At 41.0% G+C, this 20,320-nt stretch overlaps 1 protein-coding gene across 1 annotated transcript in view; it reads right to left on the bottom strand.

Moving 5' to 3' along the window:
* Nucleotides 1-7,494: 7,494 nt before the first annotated feature.
* The window catches only part of TPH2 (tryptophan hydroxylase 2), an 85,221-nt gene continuing 72,395 nt past the window's right edge, over nt 7,495-20,320 (bottom strand). The window contains exons 14-17 of the mRNA XM_068935767.1: nt 16,922-17,074; nt 12,695-12,778; nt 9,458-9,533; nt 7,495-7,653 (exon numbers count right to left, since the gene is read on the bottom strand). The gene's annotated coding sequence lies outside the window, so the exon portion shown is untranslated. The remainder of the gene's footprint in view (nt 7,654-9,457; nt 9,534-12,694; nt 12,779-16,921; nt 17,075-20,320) is intronic.

The raw sequence follows: 20,320 nt of genomic DNA, 5'->3' as shown, positions 1-20,320 counted from the left end.
CTGATGTTTTAAAACTATGTTTATCACAGCATTATCCTAATAACTGAAGTAATACTAAGAAAATAAGGAAGAAACTTAGTATGTCTGCTTGACTTCTGTTTGTGCATCAAATTATAAGAACAATATTCTTGAACTGGCAAACTGTCACTGACAGGTACCTCACTGTGCACTGGAGGCAGCTACCTCTAGTCCATGTGGATGGTTGTTGGGCCACAGCTACTGCAGGTGGCTCAAAACCTTACGTCCTTGACCTGCCATATGGATAGGGTGAGCTTATTCAGAGACTGGCATGATCAAGCCCTACAGAAATCAAATCCAAATCACCCTTACCAACCGTCCTTCTTCACCCACTTATTCCCAGAAAGATGGTCACTCCATCAGTGAACAGACATCTCTTCTCTTTCCATCAATGAACATAACATATAGGCAGAATTCCACATAGTTAACATGCTTCATGCCATTCCTCTAATAAGTGCAGACCACTTAATTGGAGAGTTTAAAGGATCAAGTAATTGAAGCGAGTTTATCAAATCAAAGGCACAGAAATTTCAATTAATGATGGTTGGCATCAAATGAATTGCTCTCTTTCTGAAATACATGCTAAAAAGTGTCTTCAAAGGAATTATTTGAGTTTCATTTTATACATTTCTGTAATTATAGCCCCCAGACTTATCTCTCAACCTTCTTTATTTCCTTTCACAAAAAAAGGTTGTAGAGCTTTTATTTTCTGTGGAGGAACAGAGTTTATATCTCAGAGTTTATTTTGACAGACTAAGAATCAGGATAGGTCTAGTAAACAGTACAGGAGAGCCTCCGTTTTTGTCTGGGGAGGGGAAGGACGTTCCACTACTTAAACAGTGACAATTATAGACCATACAAATATATTGACTCTGGAGACATTATGTAATGTACATCTGACTTGTCAGGTACAAGTAAGTGCCTGCTTCTTCATGCACATGTAAATCTTAAAATGTTCACTTTTAGCAAAAGAAAATAATCTTGCTTACAGAGCAGGTAGACTGTGGTAGCCTAAAGTAATCTGCAAGGCAGAAAATATATCAGTATTATGTCTTTCATTATTCCATGCATGTGCACAGTTTATAATATGTACTAAGTGCGGAAATATTTATTATACTTTTATAATTGTGCTTTTATAGTCTTTGATTCATTGACATGGAGCTTAGAAGCTTTCTCTGTTTCTCAGTATTGCATTTAATAAAATGCACACCAAAGTACAATGCTGAGCTCAAATAATGCTGAATGAGCTGAGATGTTCAGACACTTGTGTCTGGCTCTCTGTACGCTACACAAAATTGCCAGAGTATATTTACAAGACAGAAAGAGAGCATCTCAAAGGAGCTAACTCTCACATTTTCTAGCAACACTGCAGATTTGTTACAAGTTGAAACCTTCCACGCTTGATACTTTTTGAAGAACTGTAAATATAAGCAAACAAGCTTCATAATGACAAATGTTGCCTTTCAAATTCCAGTCATGTCAGTTCTTAGTTACAGAAATTTCTACCCCCAAAAAAAAAGCCAAAACAAAAAAACACAAACCTTTTGGAGCTACTTAAGACACTTACCATTTTTAAGACTTAGAAATAAAGACCGGAATAAAGCCAGTCACTTGAACTGTGGAGATGTCCATTCCAAGTATATCTTTTATAGTGATCACCGCTGACTTGTCGTCAAGATCTATTGCTCTTCTCTAGTTTCTTTACTGCTGAAAAATAATTTTATTTTTCTATACCTATCCTGATTCTTTTATAAGCTTTCTGCTTTTATTTGCAGTATTATTTAACTTGTTCTCTTAAATAAATCTAGAGGAACTGTGGCCTCAAAATCACTACGACAATTTTATCTCCTTTATCATCCTTTCAACTGGAATACATGCTTTCAGACCCAGTGAGTCAAATTCCCAAGTTTCCTGTGACACATTGAACCATAAGTTCTTAATGAATTTCTTTGCTGGCAAGGAAAAAAAAAAAGACTTTAATGTACTCTGCTCTGATATGTATTCAGAGAATAGTGAGTGTGTGCACTTACTCAGCTCAGAATTGGTCTAAAAGGGGAACCTGAAATGCATTAAGCAGTTTCCAATCTTTATATCCAAGTTGGACGGCTCATGATTAATGGCCAGTTGCAAAACAGGCTCTGCTTTTGCACTTGCAAAATGACAGTGAGTAGGTAGGTGTCTAAGCATCTGACTGCTGCTGCAGTAGAAGGAATGACTGCCTTTGAATCCCAGTTTTAAATCACTAAATGGTTAAGTCTTGAAAACACTCAGTGCATGAGAAAAAGCGTTGAGTAAATGGCAAGCAGACACTGTGACAGAGCATTGATGCAGATTGCAACTCTTGCAGTGTAGATTCCATTTGGGTGATTAAAAATGAGAGATTTCACATTTGCCATAAGATAAATCCGTGCTTGGAAATTGCTGTTTGCCAAATACAAAGAGTAGTCATACACCTTCAGCCTCAGCCTAGATTTCCTTCTAAATTAATGGCATGCATTAAGAAAAAGAGAAGAAGAAATACATTTTAGAGGTAAAAACAGTGCATCCAGCATGCTCTTAAAATTTAAAGATAACATACAAAAACAAAATCATAGAAATGATAGCAGGGAACAACAGCAGAAACTCAGAACTCATCGTAGAAAAAATTATCAAAGATGGTATCTCCTTCCACGCAGCTGTATCTGTCTCGCCTGAGAGGTGTCCTGTGTCAGTAATCTGGATCACCTTGTTCAGCAGCATCAGTGAAGGAGCCATCCTCTTTGACAAGCCAGCTGCACTCTTGACAACGCTGCATCAATGAGCAGAATTTCCTCAACCTACTTTAAACATTTGTATACCTCTGTTTATATTTAGGCACTGCACAGAGAACGCAAATGAATGATTCATTCCTCTGTGGGGAGGTGCTGAGTCTTGCACACATCAGCCTGTAGGTCTGGAAGAGCACGCTGGAGACAGCGCTCACAGATCTCCTGCCATACCCTCCAGCAGACCGTGTCAGGTGTGCGGTTGTCAAGTCTCCTTAGCCTGAAGACCCGAGGTTGATTTTCCACAATGGCAGGAACGCTCTGGCTGACACTGCGTGCGTTTGTCTGTTCCACAACCCTGTGAGACGTCCAGCCAGCACTGAGGAGGCCTTTGGGACCAGATCCCCTCTCCATGGTAGGGCAGCCTCAACTACAGTGAGATGTCTCTCCAGGGCATGTAGGATTTCATATACTCACTAAATGTCCAGCCGGGCTGGATCAGGCTGTCCACAAGGTGCTTGTAGAGAGAACGGGGAGTTCACTGATGCCCACCAAAGGCTGGAAAAGCATGACTGTTCAGGCTCATCCACACAGCCATAGCCACGTCTTCCTGACCTAGCTTGCCACTGACTCCCAGCTCCCCTCTGCTTTCAGGGTTTAGGGAGGCTTCTCCCAGTCAGATTTTGCACTGGAAGTTTCAAAAATTGAAACCATGGGAGGTGAGATCAGTGTGTGTCAGAGGTGAAGGGTGGACACTTACACTGATGAAGTTTTATAATATTACTGCATTTTGTTCCACACCCCAAAATCCACTGATTTTATTGGAGGGTTCTGGGTAGAACGTAGCAAGAGAAGTATTTCATCTTTGACATATTCATTAAACAAGATCTATTTCGCATGTTGTCCACAACCCAGAAAAACCTCCAAAGATTTCTAAAGAGCAAATGGAGAAACTCTGAATGTTGTAAGGTCCTTTGGATCAGAAAGAAGGTGCAACCTGGAGTGTGATAGTGGAGCCCAGTGATTAGGCTACTGCAGGGGAAATTTCTTGGGCTTCATGGGCTGCTTGCACTTTTTACTCTACCCAATCTTTACATGAAATGCAGGCTGCTACCCTCATCTTCCATGCGAGCACGTGGGGAACAGCAGTCAGATAACACACCAAAGTTGGAACACCATCAAAAAGGCAGGTACGGATTTTTCTCTTCTTTCAAAACTTTGCAAGCCCAGGCAATGGCAATGTATCTCCAGGAGGTTATAAACCAAACTGCAGCCTAATGGCTGTACAACTTAAATAGACTCCAGGTAAGTTTGGGGTAAACAAAAAATACAGGTTTGAACCCCAAAGAGAGAAAATTGGCAGCAGGAGTTCAGGTGCAAACAGATATGAAGAAAGGGAGTTCAGCTACAATGATGCAAAGGCACCCTACGAGCAGGGCCTCACTTCTGCACTGAGATCGACACACAGCAGCTGCTACTCTTTTCTCTGGCCATAGCTGACTACTTTTAACAGTTTGCTATAATAATTTCCTGCTGCTCCACCTGGATTTTATCAACTTTCATATTTTCCTTCAAAACATTATTTTCAATTCATCTGTTTCACTAAAATTACGATTTTCAGCAAGTGCCTTTGTTTCGATCTTGGGATTTCCTACAGTCTTAGCTCCTCATGCTTCCTCAAATATAGATTTAGTTCTACAGTTAAATAAACACATAAGGAGTGCAGCATGTGGTCTGGTGATCACATTGCCACAAAGCTATATTTAAAGACAACAAGGAATTACTGAAATCATATTTTCCCTCTGAAATGAATTATTGTCTCAATCCTTTTCAACAACAGCAAAGATCTAACACACCATCCTTTTTTTTAACATGAGTAAGGAATATCCAAACAACCATGATCTGCCTACGTTAACTATGCTTTTTAACAACGTGTGATTTTAGAGGGTATTTTCATCCCTTCTCTCCTATATTCTTTAAAAGTCATCTTTAAGACTAGCACCAACTTTGCTTCAGTAATAGACAGATACGTCTACTTACAACATTGCAAGTAAATGAGAGTTCCACTGAGTGGTAGGAAATTGATGTGAAATAGCATCTGACATGTTTATAGCAGCATTTAATTATTTAATCAATTTAATAACAGAATATTTAAACCAGCACCACAGAAATCACTGGGCATAACCAATTCAGTCTATAAATCAGACATTTTGCTCTTCTATTTTCATTCTTCAATTACATTCTGAGAACTAATCGGCAACACTTGATGAGAATGTAGGATGTAGACAGACTATAATATGTGGAGCAATCAGATCTTCACAAGAAAATTAATTTATACAGCCACTATTACTCTCAAATTCACACATTCAGATTTGCACATACAGCCCTAAGAGCATTGCTAATTGTGATTATGGCCAAATGTCATATAACACATTTCACAAAATTCAAGGTAGTAATATCTGTGTTCATTCTTTTATCTTTTTTTTTTTTTTTAATTTCTTCAGCATTATCTTTGTGAGACCTTCAGGTGGGCTTTGGGGTTTTTTTTTGTTCTTGATTTGTGCACAAAATAGTTGTCTTGTATCCCAGTATTCATACTGGGTTTATCTGAATTTCATTAAAACCACTCTGCTAATCTTTGAATTTAACAGAAAGCACGTTAAAATGACTAATGGTGATTCTCATGAGACACAATGAGACACTTCAGTGCAAAAAGTAATAATAATAAAAAGTCTAAAGCATATTCCATCAAGACTAAATGTCTCCCTTTATATATCCTCTTTTCAACAGGTTAAAATTCTTACTTTCAGAAAAGCACACAATTCTGGCACTAGAAAACTCTATTACATGTTAAGATGACCTCTCTCGGGTGTTGCCTTTCTGAAGCCTCCAGATGCTTTCTCGCGCTTGCGGTAGGTGCTCCTCGCGGCCCCCTCCAGCGCTAGTGGGAGTCGGGGACTCTCGTGCTTGGCTGGACCTCCTGGAGCAGAAATCAAAGTCTTGCAGACACTGGCTGGGAAACTGGAGTTGGGAAAGTTCAGGTAACTTAGAAGAAAGCCTTTTTCAAAAAAGGAAACTGTAATTGAAGCTCTTTTCCAGAGAGCTGTTAAAATCGGCATATGAAAGACAGTATTCCATGCACGGTACCCTATGCTGTGCTTGGCACTCCAGGACCCATACTTAATGAGCTGAACTGGGAGTTGAAGTATTGTCTGGATTACTTAAATTTTAATGAGAACTTCAGGAGCAGAGTATTTAAAGTACCTTGAGTAACTGCTTTGGGCTGGCTCTCTCGGAAGTTTAACATGAGGAGCGGCAGAACAGCTGTTCAGTGTGGAATTAGACAGGAATACTTAAATCTTGGATCCTAAATAAGAACTTGGTTTCTCCTTTGCACAGCCTTGCTACATTGAAGTAGGGAAGGGGTGGTCACAGCAGTATAAACTCATCCACCGCATCAAAAACTACTGGACTGAAGCATTCACAGCACACCTGAATATAAAAGGATTGGCTGGCTAAGGCTGGGAGCAGTCATTTGCATGCATGAACCATACGCCAATCGCTCCAGGTAAAAAGAGAAAACAGTTACACCAGAAATGATGTTGTGTCAACCATTCAGACCCCCTCTGCTTCACCAGCACAGGTAAGAGAAGGGTCCGGGCTCAGCTCTCCTCAGACCTGGCCACTGGGCAGGTGGAAAGTGTAGCGTGCAGACGTGCCTACAGCAGTGCTTGAGCACTCACTCTCAGCGCAAAGACTGAATCTGAAAGGTTCTCAGAGGAAAGAACAGATATAACTTGTAAGACTACAGCCTAGAGAAAACAACTGGATGCTGCCCATGCTGTCTAACACCCCTGTTTGCTGTGTGGGGAGTGGAGGTGCCCGATGCATGCATGCGCCGGAGTGCCTCCTGTAACTCATCCATGTTGCACATCATCCACCCACACAGAGACTCTGGGTGAGCAGGACTCAGGGAGTTTCGGATGCCCACCAAGACAAGATCCTCCACATTCTGCTTTTGAATACTGGCCTAGTCCCCTGGCTCACCGAAACACTCGTCTCGTCTTCGATTTATCATCGCTGTACAAAAGTGAAGGAAGCATTTACCTTGCAATCGGCTGATTGAAAAACAAAAAGCCACATCATTCATCAATTTTGTATTTTGTATGCCAGCATAGCTTGAACTGCAAGAAATCCAATTACCCAGACACTTCTGTAGCTGTCTTTATTGAAGTATATCTTTCTGACTTCCTATTTGCCATTAAGAAAATGGAGGGACACGCTAATGTTCCCTGAGCACAAGGAAAAAAGGTAAGAAACAGAAAGTTGCTAGCACTCCTGCGAAGCAACAAGTGGAGCAACAAATCATTCTCAACAGAGGTAAGAAAAATGCAGCTCCTTTCCATAAATATGTGTCTATACGAGTTACCTACAATAGCATGGGACGGAGGATGGACGAATAGATGTGTAACCAGAAAAGTTACGTAAGAGGTATATTTTCCACTCAGCTGAAAGCTATGCTGGCAGGCGCTGGTAACTGACATTCAGCAGCACGTTCGTTATTACCAGAGTTCAGCAAGATGCCCTGTCTTCCATGCTCACACACCTCCCATCTTAGCTGATACTATTGACATTTCCAAAGCGGTCAGAGGTATAGATAAAGCCTGGCTAGTAGACAGATCCAGTTCCAAGAAATACCTGCTTTGCTGAGCATTTTCTCCCAGTGGGCATTTCCAGCAGGGCCTTCTCAGCATCAAGCATTGCTCTCCCATCATTTGGCGGTCAACAGTTCGTTGTCCTCCACAGCATAGCGCAAGGCTTCTCTCTTCAGTGTCGGGAAAAATGGCAGAAGCCTCTTGTAATACCAGCCAGATCACATCTCTCCTTGTGGCTATGTTGTAATACATGTAGATTATTTGTTAAGAGGTAATCAGTTTTTATATCCACATTTATAACAAGTGTTGAAGCACCTACAGCAGAGAATCAAGACTGCTTTTTTCATTTTATGAGAGTGCAAATGAAAAGGAATACATTTGGAATTTGAATTTACCACCTCCGCAATAAAGTTCTTTTGTTTTTAGTTTCGACTGAGCTCAGAAGAGGATGCAGCACAGCCAACCTAACTTACTAAAAAACTTCTCTACTTAATTAATGCCAAGCAGAATGGCTGCAAGTGATAAATCATCCAAAGCCAGGAATGCAGACTGAAGCCTGACATGGTGTCTCTGCTTCACACCATTAAGCTTTCTGTCACAGCTTTGGGGACCAGAGGCAGAGCATCAGTCTTAGCTTTAAAATAGGAAATACGTTTCATCCTTAGCATTGTTGTAGTTTAGCCTTTATATTTAATTGTAGATTACCCTTCTTATGCAGAGTTTATTACAGTTTTCATTTTCTCTTGTTTACATTTTCATATCAATTTTTTCCTACCAGTCTGCAATTTAGAGGCTGTTCAATGACACTAATGTTAATGGTATATATTATGCTTCTGTTCCACAACAGTGCATGTTTTTTAAAAACGTAAAGTGCCCATTTTGCAGATGCTGTGACAGTCTCATACTCTTATTCCTGTCTCCATTCTGCAGTAATATGAAACCCCGACTTATCCAAAAGGGATGTCAAGAGACCAAAAATATCTAAATGATGTCCATCCAAAGTCTTCTGTCACTACCTCACAGCTCAGATGAGATGTGGTTATCCACAGTCCTGTCGATGCAAGCAAACAGCATCCAAAGAGCTAAACAAAACAAAACTGCCAAACGTGGAAGAGCAGATGTTGCCAAGAGGAATTATTTCCCACTTTATCATTAGGGAACTGTCCAGTGTCATGATGTCTTTAGAGATCACAGCCAGATTGCAAAGCGGATAAGCTGCAAACAGCACATATATCTTGGCAGCTTAACATTTAAGCAAGACCAGGTGGGGAGCGCTGCTGTGTTTTCAAGAATAAAGACATTTGGATCTTCCCCACTCAACCTGAGTGGAGTGTTTTTCTTAAGTGGGCCAATGACTAGCAATACACAGCTGGCAATCCCACTGCCTTTTGTACGCTAGAGTAGGGCTTTGTCAGGCACTCACAGAGCTTTTCTGAGAATCTGAGGAAGTCATTTCGGGAGAGATCTTCACTTCACGGAATTTTTTAAAACCTCCACATGAGGCCAATACAAACGGCCTACAGAATGCTTGCTACAGACAGCAGTGAGACCACACATTGCTCTATCAGGCTAGCAATAACGGGAGAGCTTTGGCTGTTCTTTCCGCAGACCGACAAGATCAGATCTGGTCTTTCTGAGAAAGTTTTCAGAGCCTGTTCCAAGGAAAATGGATGCTTATCTTTACTGCTCTTTATCTGCAAAAGTGACTTTTTGCCTTCTCAAACAGGAGTGGTCAAAACTTCTTGACAAGCTTTTTGTTCCTTCACAGAAAGTGGAGTTTCCAAATAAGCTCATGTAAAAGGGCATGGGAGGGAGACGCTGAGGGTCGTTATGGGGAGAGATGTGCCCCTAGTTTTGTAAAAAAAAATTTTTCATTAGAAACTTAAACTCCTAAACATTGAAATATTTTGTATATAAACCATTAAAATACAAAAAAAATCCATCCTTCTGCCCATCTCTTTCACAACCTCTTTCTTTTTTGTCACATCTTGTCAAGAGAGGCTACGCAGATCCCTCCCCTTCTTCCCTCCTGAAGCTCACCAGAATAAGCAGGTGCACTAGAGACAGATTCATCCCTTGGGAGAGCAGGTGGGATTCAGTTTTCCTGCTGCTGAATCTGAGAAACAAAAAGTTTGTCTTATGCCATTGGCATATGTCACAGGGGTAATTTGGCTAATATTAGCAATTTAGTCTCTTAGAAATACGTAAAATTTTCCCTCCTCTGCCCCAGCCAAGGGAAACCTCCAGGTTCAACCTGCAGTGTATAGGGAAAGTGGTGGAGGGCGCATGCACTGACCAAAGGCTTGGTGTCATCTCTCAGGAATGAAAATACAAGACCCCAGTGTCGTGCTAGCACTGACCAAATCAGGCAGGAGAAATACTGTTTACTGGTTTACTGTTTTGGCTACAGATCTTCCAAAATGTTCCTCAAAGTATGAACAGCTGCCCACAGGCATTCATAAAAGGCTTGACTCAGTTTCTGTTTTGACAACTGTCTGCAGTTTCAGAGCACAAAACTACTGATTTTACAGAAGTTTTACTTTTCACTAAATTGCCCCCTTTCATCCACCCAAATCTTCCCCCCCCCCTTTTTTTTTTTTTATTAGTTTGGAGCTTTATGAGGCCCATTACAGGAAATAATTGAGAGGATCCTATTTTAAGATTACTCTGGATATAAGTAACTGGTAGATTTTTATTTCTTTCTAAATACAAACTCAATTCCTCCCCCTAAAACAGCGGTAAAAATTTTTACTGCCCCGCATTTTTCAATCCTCCATTTTTTTCTTACAAAACTGGCAAAGGCAAAGGCAGGAAAGTGATATAATCTGGTCCACCCACTACAGCAAGACATAAACACTTGATTGTGTCCAACAGCCAGGGCTATTTTAAGCTTTAATTATATGAGTTGTCCTTGCTCATTAGCCATATATTACTGAAGTGCAACAAAAGTAAGTGATTCATTGCTGACACATGGCATTTCATGAGCAGTCATTAATTAGCAAAGTAGCACTTGCATATGAATTGGCGAAGAGCATCAGCAAATGGAACTTTAATCAGGATCTCCCTTAACCCTTTACTTCTCACCAGCCTCAATGGCTTTCCGAGTGGCTTCGCACCGAAATGCAGTGCTTCCCCGCAACAGCAGACCGTTCCCTGCCAGCGTCTCCAGAACTGCAAAGCAGAACTACTTCCGTGCTGAACCCGGAGCTATGCTGATTTACACCAGCCAGAGGCAAAACCTGCTGGGGAAAAAAATACCACCCAGAAACCAGCGTGTTTCCTGGCTAAAGTCAAGAACGGAAGAGGAAATTTGTTCCTAGTCAGGCACCGTGCAAAAGGCCTTTGAATCACTTAAGTTTGCATGCTGAGGTGGAAGTGTTGCACTGTGTTAGTGTGCTGCATGCACTTCTCTGTTCCTCCCAAATACATCTGAAGACTGGCAAACATTTTCCTTCCACAGCACTTTGTATATTGGCAATTTTGACATAAAGTACTTTCAGTTCAGTCAGAGGGAATAAGTAGAAGGCTTCATAATCTACTACTCCAGGTTTGGTTCTTTGCAAGTTATGTAACAAGGCTTGGAAAAAAAAAAAGTTCAAGGCTTAAAAGCAAGGGCACAGGAAGACTTTTCATGCCATTGCATGTAACGTTTTTTGCTAATACAAATGGATTTCAGTATGATAATTTTCATTTCTGTGAGAGCCAATGGAATTAATGATTTGTCAATTCTAATACAAGTCCAGGACAAATCTATATTTTATTTTCCAATGCTAAGAATTGGAAAATCAAACTTTTACAATAACAAAGCTTTGTAGTCCACTCCTGGCTAGTAAATAGACATTTATCTGTATGACAGATTAGAACACTAAAGAATGTCATTTACTTGAAAGCATTACCCTTTACAGGTAAATTTTCCGAGAACTTCATAAATTCATGCAGTGATTTCAATGTATTGCTGTAGCGCCACTACCCCTCTTAGAAGACGTATTTACAAGAGCTACGTAAAACCTATGCTGCTTTCGGCATAGGCTGATTACATATTCAGGATATACTTGTGGATACCAAGCACTGCTGGCTATTAAACCAAAGAAATATAAAAATCAAATACTCTTTTGAAAGTTACTGTTATTTTTCTCAGCTGGTACATCAATTTAGTATTTTAGGGGAACTGCTTTCCTTTTAAAGTGAAGCTGTGAAGAGCAATTTCACTGGCAGGTGACCGAGAGCCAGTTATTCATCATGTAACAGCTGTGCTAAGTTCTACCATAGAGTTATCAGACAGCAGATCCAGACTACCTCCTTCCTCAAATGGCCCTACAGTCTCTGCAGGAACACACCTGAAATATTATACCTACTTCATTTGTGAAAATGTTTTAGAGAAAACTTATCATATAGAAAGTCTCGGGGAGACTGTTAAGAGCAGTCACGTGAGGAGTCGGCATTCCTTTGAGAGAAACTAGAAGTTCTGCTAAAACAACAATGAAAAACAGGAGAGAGCTTCTAATTTGAGTAGGGTCTTCTGGTGATTTCCACTCTGAGTCTACCTATATATACTACTATATTATTCTAGACTCACAGGGGAACATAGAAAATCTTTAGAGGTGCTGCAAATATGTATTAAGTCCACAGGGAAAGAAAGTTTACATTCGTTATTTAAGAAATGACAATTGTAATATTAAAGCTGCAAATGCAGCCTGGTATGATGAGGTATATAAAACAGGAATACTTTAAAGGGGATACATAACAAACAACAGCTAACTTGTTAGGCCAGTGGGAGCCCTGCGCACCGTTCAAAGGAGAACACCAAGTCTAGTCTGATAAGAAGGATGGCAAGGTAGGGTTGGAAGCGATGAGGTTTAGCCCCTTTAGCTAGACCATTTGCTAGATGCAAAGCAAAGCTTAGCGTTCAGCATGCCATGTGGGTATTTTTTTTAATTAAGTGGGCCTGCCCGCCGGTCTCCAGGGTTCGATAAGGAAATATAAAACCTTTACCCTCAGGGAATCAGTTAAATTCTTGTTCCTAACATTGCCATCAGTTGACTGCGTGAAGCCCTTCGTAGCCTTCTTGGCTGAGGGCAGGGTAGTTTCAAGGCAGCTTCACAAAGACAGCTGCTAATGGCACAGCTGCAGACACTGATCAGCAGTCTCAAGGCTGAGGTCAACAATTCAATAAACACAAAGACAGATACGTCTCTCTTAATAGATCAGCTGAGAATAAAGGTGAAGTACTTTTATACAGCCAAGTACGGATTCCAATTGGCTTCCTTGCACTGTTACCTTTCTTTCCTGAACTGTGCTGCAGCGCCACTGTTCCTCCGTGGATCAAGAGAACAAGCAGGCCTCCACTGCTAACCAGGATCCCTTGCAAAAGCCAGAGCTTAATCAATTAATTAATTCTATATTAAATAAATTACTCAATTAATTCCACATCAAATAAAACAGGTGCATTGCTATTTGATATAGTTTGAGAGGCATTTAAGGTATTAATAAAGGAAGATATCATTAGTCTTACTGCTTAGAAAGGACCAGAAGTATCATCAGGTCACTATCTATCTATACATAGTAATAAACAATACAGAATTTGGTAGACATCATAATAGATCCATTCTAAAATTTGCACTGAAATTTAAACTTAGCTGCTGGTTTATCATTCAGCTGTGCTTTCTGCAAAGGATATAGCACAGCCTTTTCAAATTAATAGCAGTTATGTTATATATCGAGTAAACTTTCATGCACATACATCATAAAGTCTACTAGTTTATGAATCCATCATTTAAAATCATCCTTAGAACAGCTCTAAGAATATTTATACCATTCAGATAAGCAAACCAATTACAGACCTTTTAGGTGTAACACCTTACTTGCTTTTCGTTTGTAAGAATTTCTAATATATGGGTTACTTCTAAATCATGCTGGCAGATAATATTTCTTTTTGTTCTATTTTATCTATTTCTGTGGCATGAGAAGAAGACATTTCATAAAATAAAGACCAGAGAAATTCAGTACTGTTGATTTTTTTACACAGAAAGTATAATCAACCTGCTGTTAAGGCTAAGCACAGATCACAGTTCAAAAGGTCTTTTACTGTGAGTATATATGGATATTTTGCTGAACATACATAAGGAGGAGATGTCAAATATCCTGCTATAAGGTTATGCCAATCTCTATTTGAGACTCGGATGAGACGTCATGTAGGAGCCAAGTCCCACACCTGTTTGCTGCAGAATTTCTATGCCTTCTTTTGAAGAATCAGCTGCAATTCAACGTAGGAGACCAGAGATAGGACTCCATGAATGTCAAGTCTGCTCCAGTGCTTTTATGGCTCTGTGAAAATCATTACTGAAAAGTTTCCATAAGCACATTGGATTATCATGCCATAAAAACTAGTCTTCAGACATATGCACACACTAAACCCCAAACATCCTTATATTCTGTCCTGGTTGCTTGCTAGTCTGTTCTGGCGAAGGCGTGGAAGGATAGTCTTGTATTTAATGATCTACCAGAGAACTTCAGTTCTGTCCCTGTCTCTGTTGCAAATGCCACATGTGACCTTAGGGAACACGTTTACTCTCTCTGTGCTTCCGTGCCATACTTGTGAGACCGCAACACAACGTCCCACACTGACATCTGGAGAGTACAGCCATTTAAATGCTGCATATATTGCGAATATAAATGAGAAATGGGGAATGTGTAGATTTCGATATGAGTTTCTATGCAGTTTCAGTTAATAGTGATTTACCCATTGCTCTAAAAACACGGTGCGTTTTAATAAAACACAAGAAGTATAAGTTTCAGGTAAAGTAGGATATGTGAATACAATCAGCTTTTTTCCTTTTTCTTCTTGCATGGTAAATTTATCACTTTAAGATTCAATCATCAGTGTGATTAAATACTGTAGGTTGTAAAGCTATGCATTACAACATTTTTTTTCTTTCTTGACTTATGCACAGTGATCGTATTGCTGCACTAAAAGTTAATACGTTGAAATGGCTGTTAGCATGATGGTATGACTGAGCTGCAAGAACAGTGTACTAATGTTTGGAGGTGATTCTAACAAGAGGCCTGAATGCCGCCTTGTTTTAGGATTTCTTTGCATGTTAGGGTTTGTGTTTCTGTCATGAAATATACTTGGGCAGCCCTTTCTCCCCGGTAAATGTGCGTGCTCTGCGTGTCTCTCTGCAGCAGTTAGATCGCAGCGGAGCAGGTCGGCGGTGATCTAGCTCTCTGTCAGAAGTCCTACTGAAGGCACTAACTCACAGGCAGACTGCTGCTCAGAAGATCAAGCAAAACTAGAAGAAAAGCTGCCTATATCTAAACATGGCACATATCGAAATACATAAGCCATTATGGCCACGCTGCTGAAGTTTGCCGATAATAAATAAAAACAGACAGATAAATATCTCTGGAACAGCCACACTCCGACTTTGAGAAAAACAGCTTTAAAAGGCAATTCTTTTACAAAACGCAGTGCTTTGAAAGGTGTCACGCACATCTACACTGAAAACCTACACCAAAATTCTTGCACTTCTTGACGGCATGGCTCCCGCCGTGCAGAGGATAATACGATACATTAGGTCCGCATTCAGCCCTGGCTCGAATACGGTGAACTATGCAGTAACTGAACCTAACTCAAGCCAGAAGTTACAGCATGCAGGCAAGAAGATTGAAAATATGAAACAGGATGAAATCCCAGCATGGGAAAAATTGTGCAAAGAGTTCTGTCTCTGGAATGTTCCTAAAAGCTACATCTTAGCTAAGCACGGTGAATTTTAAAAGGAAAAGCACAGCTACTATGTAATCAAATCAGAGAAAACCCAGAAGAAAGGAGGCATGAGACCAGCCCAGATACATTATAGCTATATCTATTTTATTCCTCTGATGGAAAGTTGTAGCCTCTCAATGCATAAAGTATTTTTTAACTCTCGTAGAGACAACTGCTTTTGATTATACAGAGATCTCCTGGGCATATGTATTGTTTCTCTTCTTTATTTTTGATGTTTATACCCTTATTTTCACCTATGATATAAGAACTAATGTTCTGAGAAGTCAGATTTGCCACTGAGGGTCTATATATTTACTGCCCATATTCCACGAAACTAGCATATATTCCCCCAGTCCCCCAGTTGTAATTCATTTGCCCATTTTGGTTCTTTCTTATTTGCTTATTTTTATGATATTGTTTTGTTAAAAGAAAAAAAAAAAGAGGAAACCACACTCATTCAGCACTAAATTATCTGCTATCCATTTACATCTACTTAGTATAGCTGCAAATATGTCTTCCTCCTCCTTCTGGGTTTCAGATTTTATCTTCACATAACATCTGTACATTCTGAATTCAAGATATAACATGACTTTTATTTTCCAAGTGTGCTGTGACCTCTGGGATAGAACCAATAAGCTTTTCTTCATGAAAGCAAATTCTGATGCTAATAGGGCTGGATATACCAGTTGGATGACTCACGTCAGTGAAGTGAAAAGAAGCAGCACTCAATCAGGCTCTTTTTATGAGTTTACAAAGAAAAAGCTACGAAAAAATGACACATCATCTATTCTTAAAAGCAGAACTGCATACACACAAATGAGCACAATTATCAGATTAGATTCCAGGTTTCAGGAAATGTCCAGATCCATGTACATAAGACATGATAGTCTGCAAAATTAACAAACCCTAGAGGTCCATTGACAAGCACTGACCACTGTCCCACAAAAAAAGTGACAGATGCTCGCGAGAACATTTACAAAATTTTTTGGCTAATCCTTACCAAAAAATCCTTTACAATCCTTTCAAAACAGATGCTAAATCCTTACCCAGCATTCAGAATTCCATAACCCAGGACACTATAAATCTGGATCAGCTGGGTATTTTAAAACATAAAGGGTAACAATGGTATGTCAAAGTGTTATTTTCTCAGTGATAAGAAAATAGGAAAACATAATAGCAGGATAAATGGGCTGCGTGGGTAGAAGATACAACACATCGTAGCCAGCTGCCCCATCAATGTTAAAAATGAAGGGCATCAAATTTAAGGGAAAAAAAACATACTAAAGTCTTTAAATGGCACAGTCCAGAAGCCATTTCATTAATGGTTTTGAATTTTCCACAGTTCCTTTTGCCAAAGTTTATGACTTAAAAAAAAAAAAATCAAAATCATTCATGAAGCTATTATTAAAACATTTCACTTCTTGAAAACTGCTCTTCCTGAGTATCTTTTTTTTTATTTTATTAGACCATAAATATGTCAATACAATTTCATTAAAGGCATAATGAAAGACATTGCCAGCAACAGTGGGAAACGGGTTCTTTTGAAAATTTGCAAAATGAGAACTGTCAGTATTCCTCTAGCTTTCCTGATACCACTTCAGACTTTGGACTAGTTTCTCAAGGGATAAAGTAGATAAAATGAATAAACGGGTTCCCGCCTAGCTATATGATAAGTCTATTAAACGGCTCTATGTGCTTTCTAGGAACAGACCAAGGCTTGTGGCAAAGCTGAAGGCACCAACCTTTTGTGATTTAAACTGGGTTAAATTCAGGCTGAAGAAAGGGCTCCGATTCTGGCCAGCCTCTTGGTACCTGCCTCCTCCCTTGGTGCTGCTCTTTGAAGGGTGCTCACAGAAGGACTCCTCCGAAGGCAAGCAGTGTCCCGGGGCAGGGTCCTGGAGTCGGCAAAGGAAAGGGAGGTTAACGTGGGACTGCAGACACGAAAGGCTGCTCGGTGCCAGCAGAGCGGCTCCCTCGGGAGGTTACTGCTCTGCTCCCCAGCGAGGCAGAGCTGCACGAAACTCCTTGCACTGCCGCCTGCTGCGCCCTGGGACACTTTTCGGGATCCCTCTGTGCCTGGCCTGTTTCTCCTAATTTCTCCCTGAGGATCAACTGCTGGCCATGAGCAGAGACAAGATTTTTTTGGCTGTTCTTAACTTCTTACGACCCTGTGACTCAGCAAGGCAGACTTTATTTTTTCTGCCTCTGAATCCGGAATCCACAGGGTGCAGCAAAAGCAGCGCAGAGTCGCAACTCCAGGGAACACGTTTGAAATCACCTCTATTGAATCCATCCCATTTCAGGGATCTCGTTTTTGATCAAAATGGACTTTAGTTCTTGACAAGCTACCTCCTTCTCTGAATACACCCCTTCTTCCTGCTTCTGCTAAGTCCTGAGGAGGAACCATTCTAAGATCTGTCAACCGTTTTGAATAAAACTAGAGTAGGGACACACTTTTTGTTACCAACAGAAGGAAATGAGAGGAAAAGAATGAAATATATATGAGTTCATTATTCCCTTAGAAAAAATATCTCCAGCCTTCAGTCTCCCTCATATAGATTATTACCTCAAGGATTGCCTTCATTAAGGAATATGCCAAGTGTAAACAAGGAAGCCTGTATTTCATCAACACTGAAAAACACATTTTGTCTGTGCTCTGTAGAAAGGTTTAGCTGAATTCTTCATCAGAGGCCCACTTGTGACCGAAGGAAAAGCAGGCAAGCAGGAAAACAGCAAACAAATAAACAAACAAAATGTCTTTCTGCCCTCTTTCACACTATACTTTTTATTTTTCACTCGCCACATTTTTAAAACCTACTGTATGATTATGTGCCACAAAAAGCCACACAGAACTAAAATTTTATAACACTAGAGATACATACTCTCCAGAAAAAGCTCATGAAGGAAAATGTTTTTACGGCATTTTCTGAAAATCCACATAATTGGATTGCGTCAGCAGCGGGGCTGCATCTTTCCCTGCTGGGACTGCGCAGACCTCTTCCAGCAAGGAATTACTTAGTGCCTGGCAGCGGGACTAGCAATAGTCTCTCCCTGTGTCATCATTATGACTGAGATTGGACACAGCACTCATGTTGACACGTCTCAGATTTGAACTCCTGCAGATTGCAGGCAGGCAGTTTTAATGTTTGAATTCATTCATGGAAAGTGCACTTTGGGATGGTTTAGGGTTTTCTTTATGAAAGTTTCCTATTACCACGGACCATGAAATACACAGGAATTGCCTCAGTGCCGGCCACATTGTTAAAGAATTGACTGTTCTTTTTCCTTGATCTTAAGAGAGGGCCTATTTTCAAGAGCTTTTCTGGTCATATGCGGACAGGCTATTAAATGAAACCGGGAGAGTCTAGCTGTAGAGTAAGCAAAGAGAGAATTTGTGCCCTTAGACGCTGGGAATTCTTGAAAGGGACTTCAGAATTGCTAGAAAAGGGTATCAAAACAGAGATTAGTCAAAAAACACTGCCTTGTTGAGCCTGAAATGTGTCACTCAGTGCATCTCAAGCTTCTGCGTAATGCAAGACAGCCCTCTGAGATTAGTCTTGCTGATTCTGGCACATCTGGGCTGGAGATGCTGGAAGCTGTGTGCTCCCTAGCTCTGAGCTAGCCTGCCAGCGGATCCACCCTAGCGTCCTGTTTGGTGAAAGTTGCCAGGAGCTGCTTAGAGAAATTGGCATTCCTGCCTGTTTTCACTGGAGGCAGCAGCAACAGTGACAAGAACATCAGTCTCACTGAACTGAAATGCCCTGTCCTGGGAGTTTCTTATTTGCCAGAAATTTCAAAAACAGAAAAATGCTTCTACCCCAAATAACACTGAAATCAAACCGGGAAGGGGGGCGAGGGTGAGGAAGGATTACTTCATATTATGGAAACTTTTCTGTTAGGCCAGCTCTTCTTCAGGGTGACGAATGACTCCACAGTACCTGTGGTTTGACAACATGCCCTTTGCCTGGCCCAGAAACTGCCACACCGTCCTTCAGCTCCACCTTGCTGCCTTCCTCCAGGGACCTGGCTGCCTCAAGAGTTTCCAGCATGTCATAAAATCAGTCTTAGCTATTCTGAATTAGTTTGGACATAATGCATTTCAACTAAACAAGGCTTCAAATAATGTATTTCAAACACTTGCCATCAAACACTGCAATGAGTAAAAATAGTGGGGAGGGATGATGGAAATCTATTTGGGGAATGTCTCGTGCAAGGGAAATAAACAGAAGGAAGGCCGTTAGATGCTTTTACACTGCATAACCAGTTAGCACGGCTAGTGCCCCCTGACAATGGCAGGCATTTAGTGGGTGCTGCAGCGGGGATTATTCCTCATCACCTGCAACAGCTACAACAGCATCTTGCTGGCACCAGGTTCCTGTAACCCAAGGGCAACACAGTGGACACAGGGGGAAGAACAGTAGTAGACTACAAAACCGCAGTGTGTAAAGCTCCTGCCCTCTCCCCAGACTCTGACAACCACAAGTAAAAGCTCTCTCCCCACAACCAGAAGATGCTGTTAATAAACTCCAAGTCCCTGTCCCACCGATGAGAGGGCTCTCTTGGAAACAGGGACCCGAATCCTAACCCCAATCCAAGCATCATCCATGGATTCAGATGAAGCAACCATCGGGTAAAACACAGCAATAGTCAGAGCGGGGAACAACCAGGTGATGGTAGCAGCGAATCTCCAGCTGGCCTCTCCCTTCCTGACATATCTCCCTCCAGCACTGCAGCGAAGCAAGGCATCACTCCACTGCTCGCTCCTTATTTCAGTGCCAGCTTTCAGCTTCCTGCCCTCTCAGGTCTCTCCCCAGAGGCCTCTCCGGGAAGGTTTCTTTTGCTATCTCACCCCTTGTTCCCGAGAGCCGAAGGAGCCACTCGCAATGGACGTGCGTATCCTGAGTCCACAGGAAAAGTATATGCGTGCTACAGCACAGCCTGAGATTTCAAAGCGGAAGTTTTCTTCTGCATCAGAGGTGAAACAAAGCTTTGGAGGCTTTTCAAGGTGCAAGGTCCCCCACTAACTGGAAAGTGCAGGATAGGTGGGAGCTAGGTCCAAGTCTCACCAACATAAGGCAAAAGAAAACCTCCACCAAAATATTCTCTATCGATGATGTCATTTACCCGTATTCGAAAACTAC

Source organism: Struthio camelus, chromosome 1, assembly GCF_040807025.1.
Source record: "Struthio camelus isolate bStrCam1 chromosome 1, bStrCam1.hap1, whole genome shotgun sequence".
In the NCBI taxonomy this organism is placed as follows: domain Eukaryota; kingdom Metazoa; phylum Chordata; class Aves; order Struthioniformes; family Struthionidae; genus Struthio; species Struthio camelus.
Note: the sequence above shows the minus strand (reverse complement) of the source record. Positions and strands in the feature narration are given on the sequence as shown.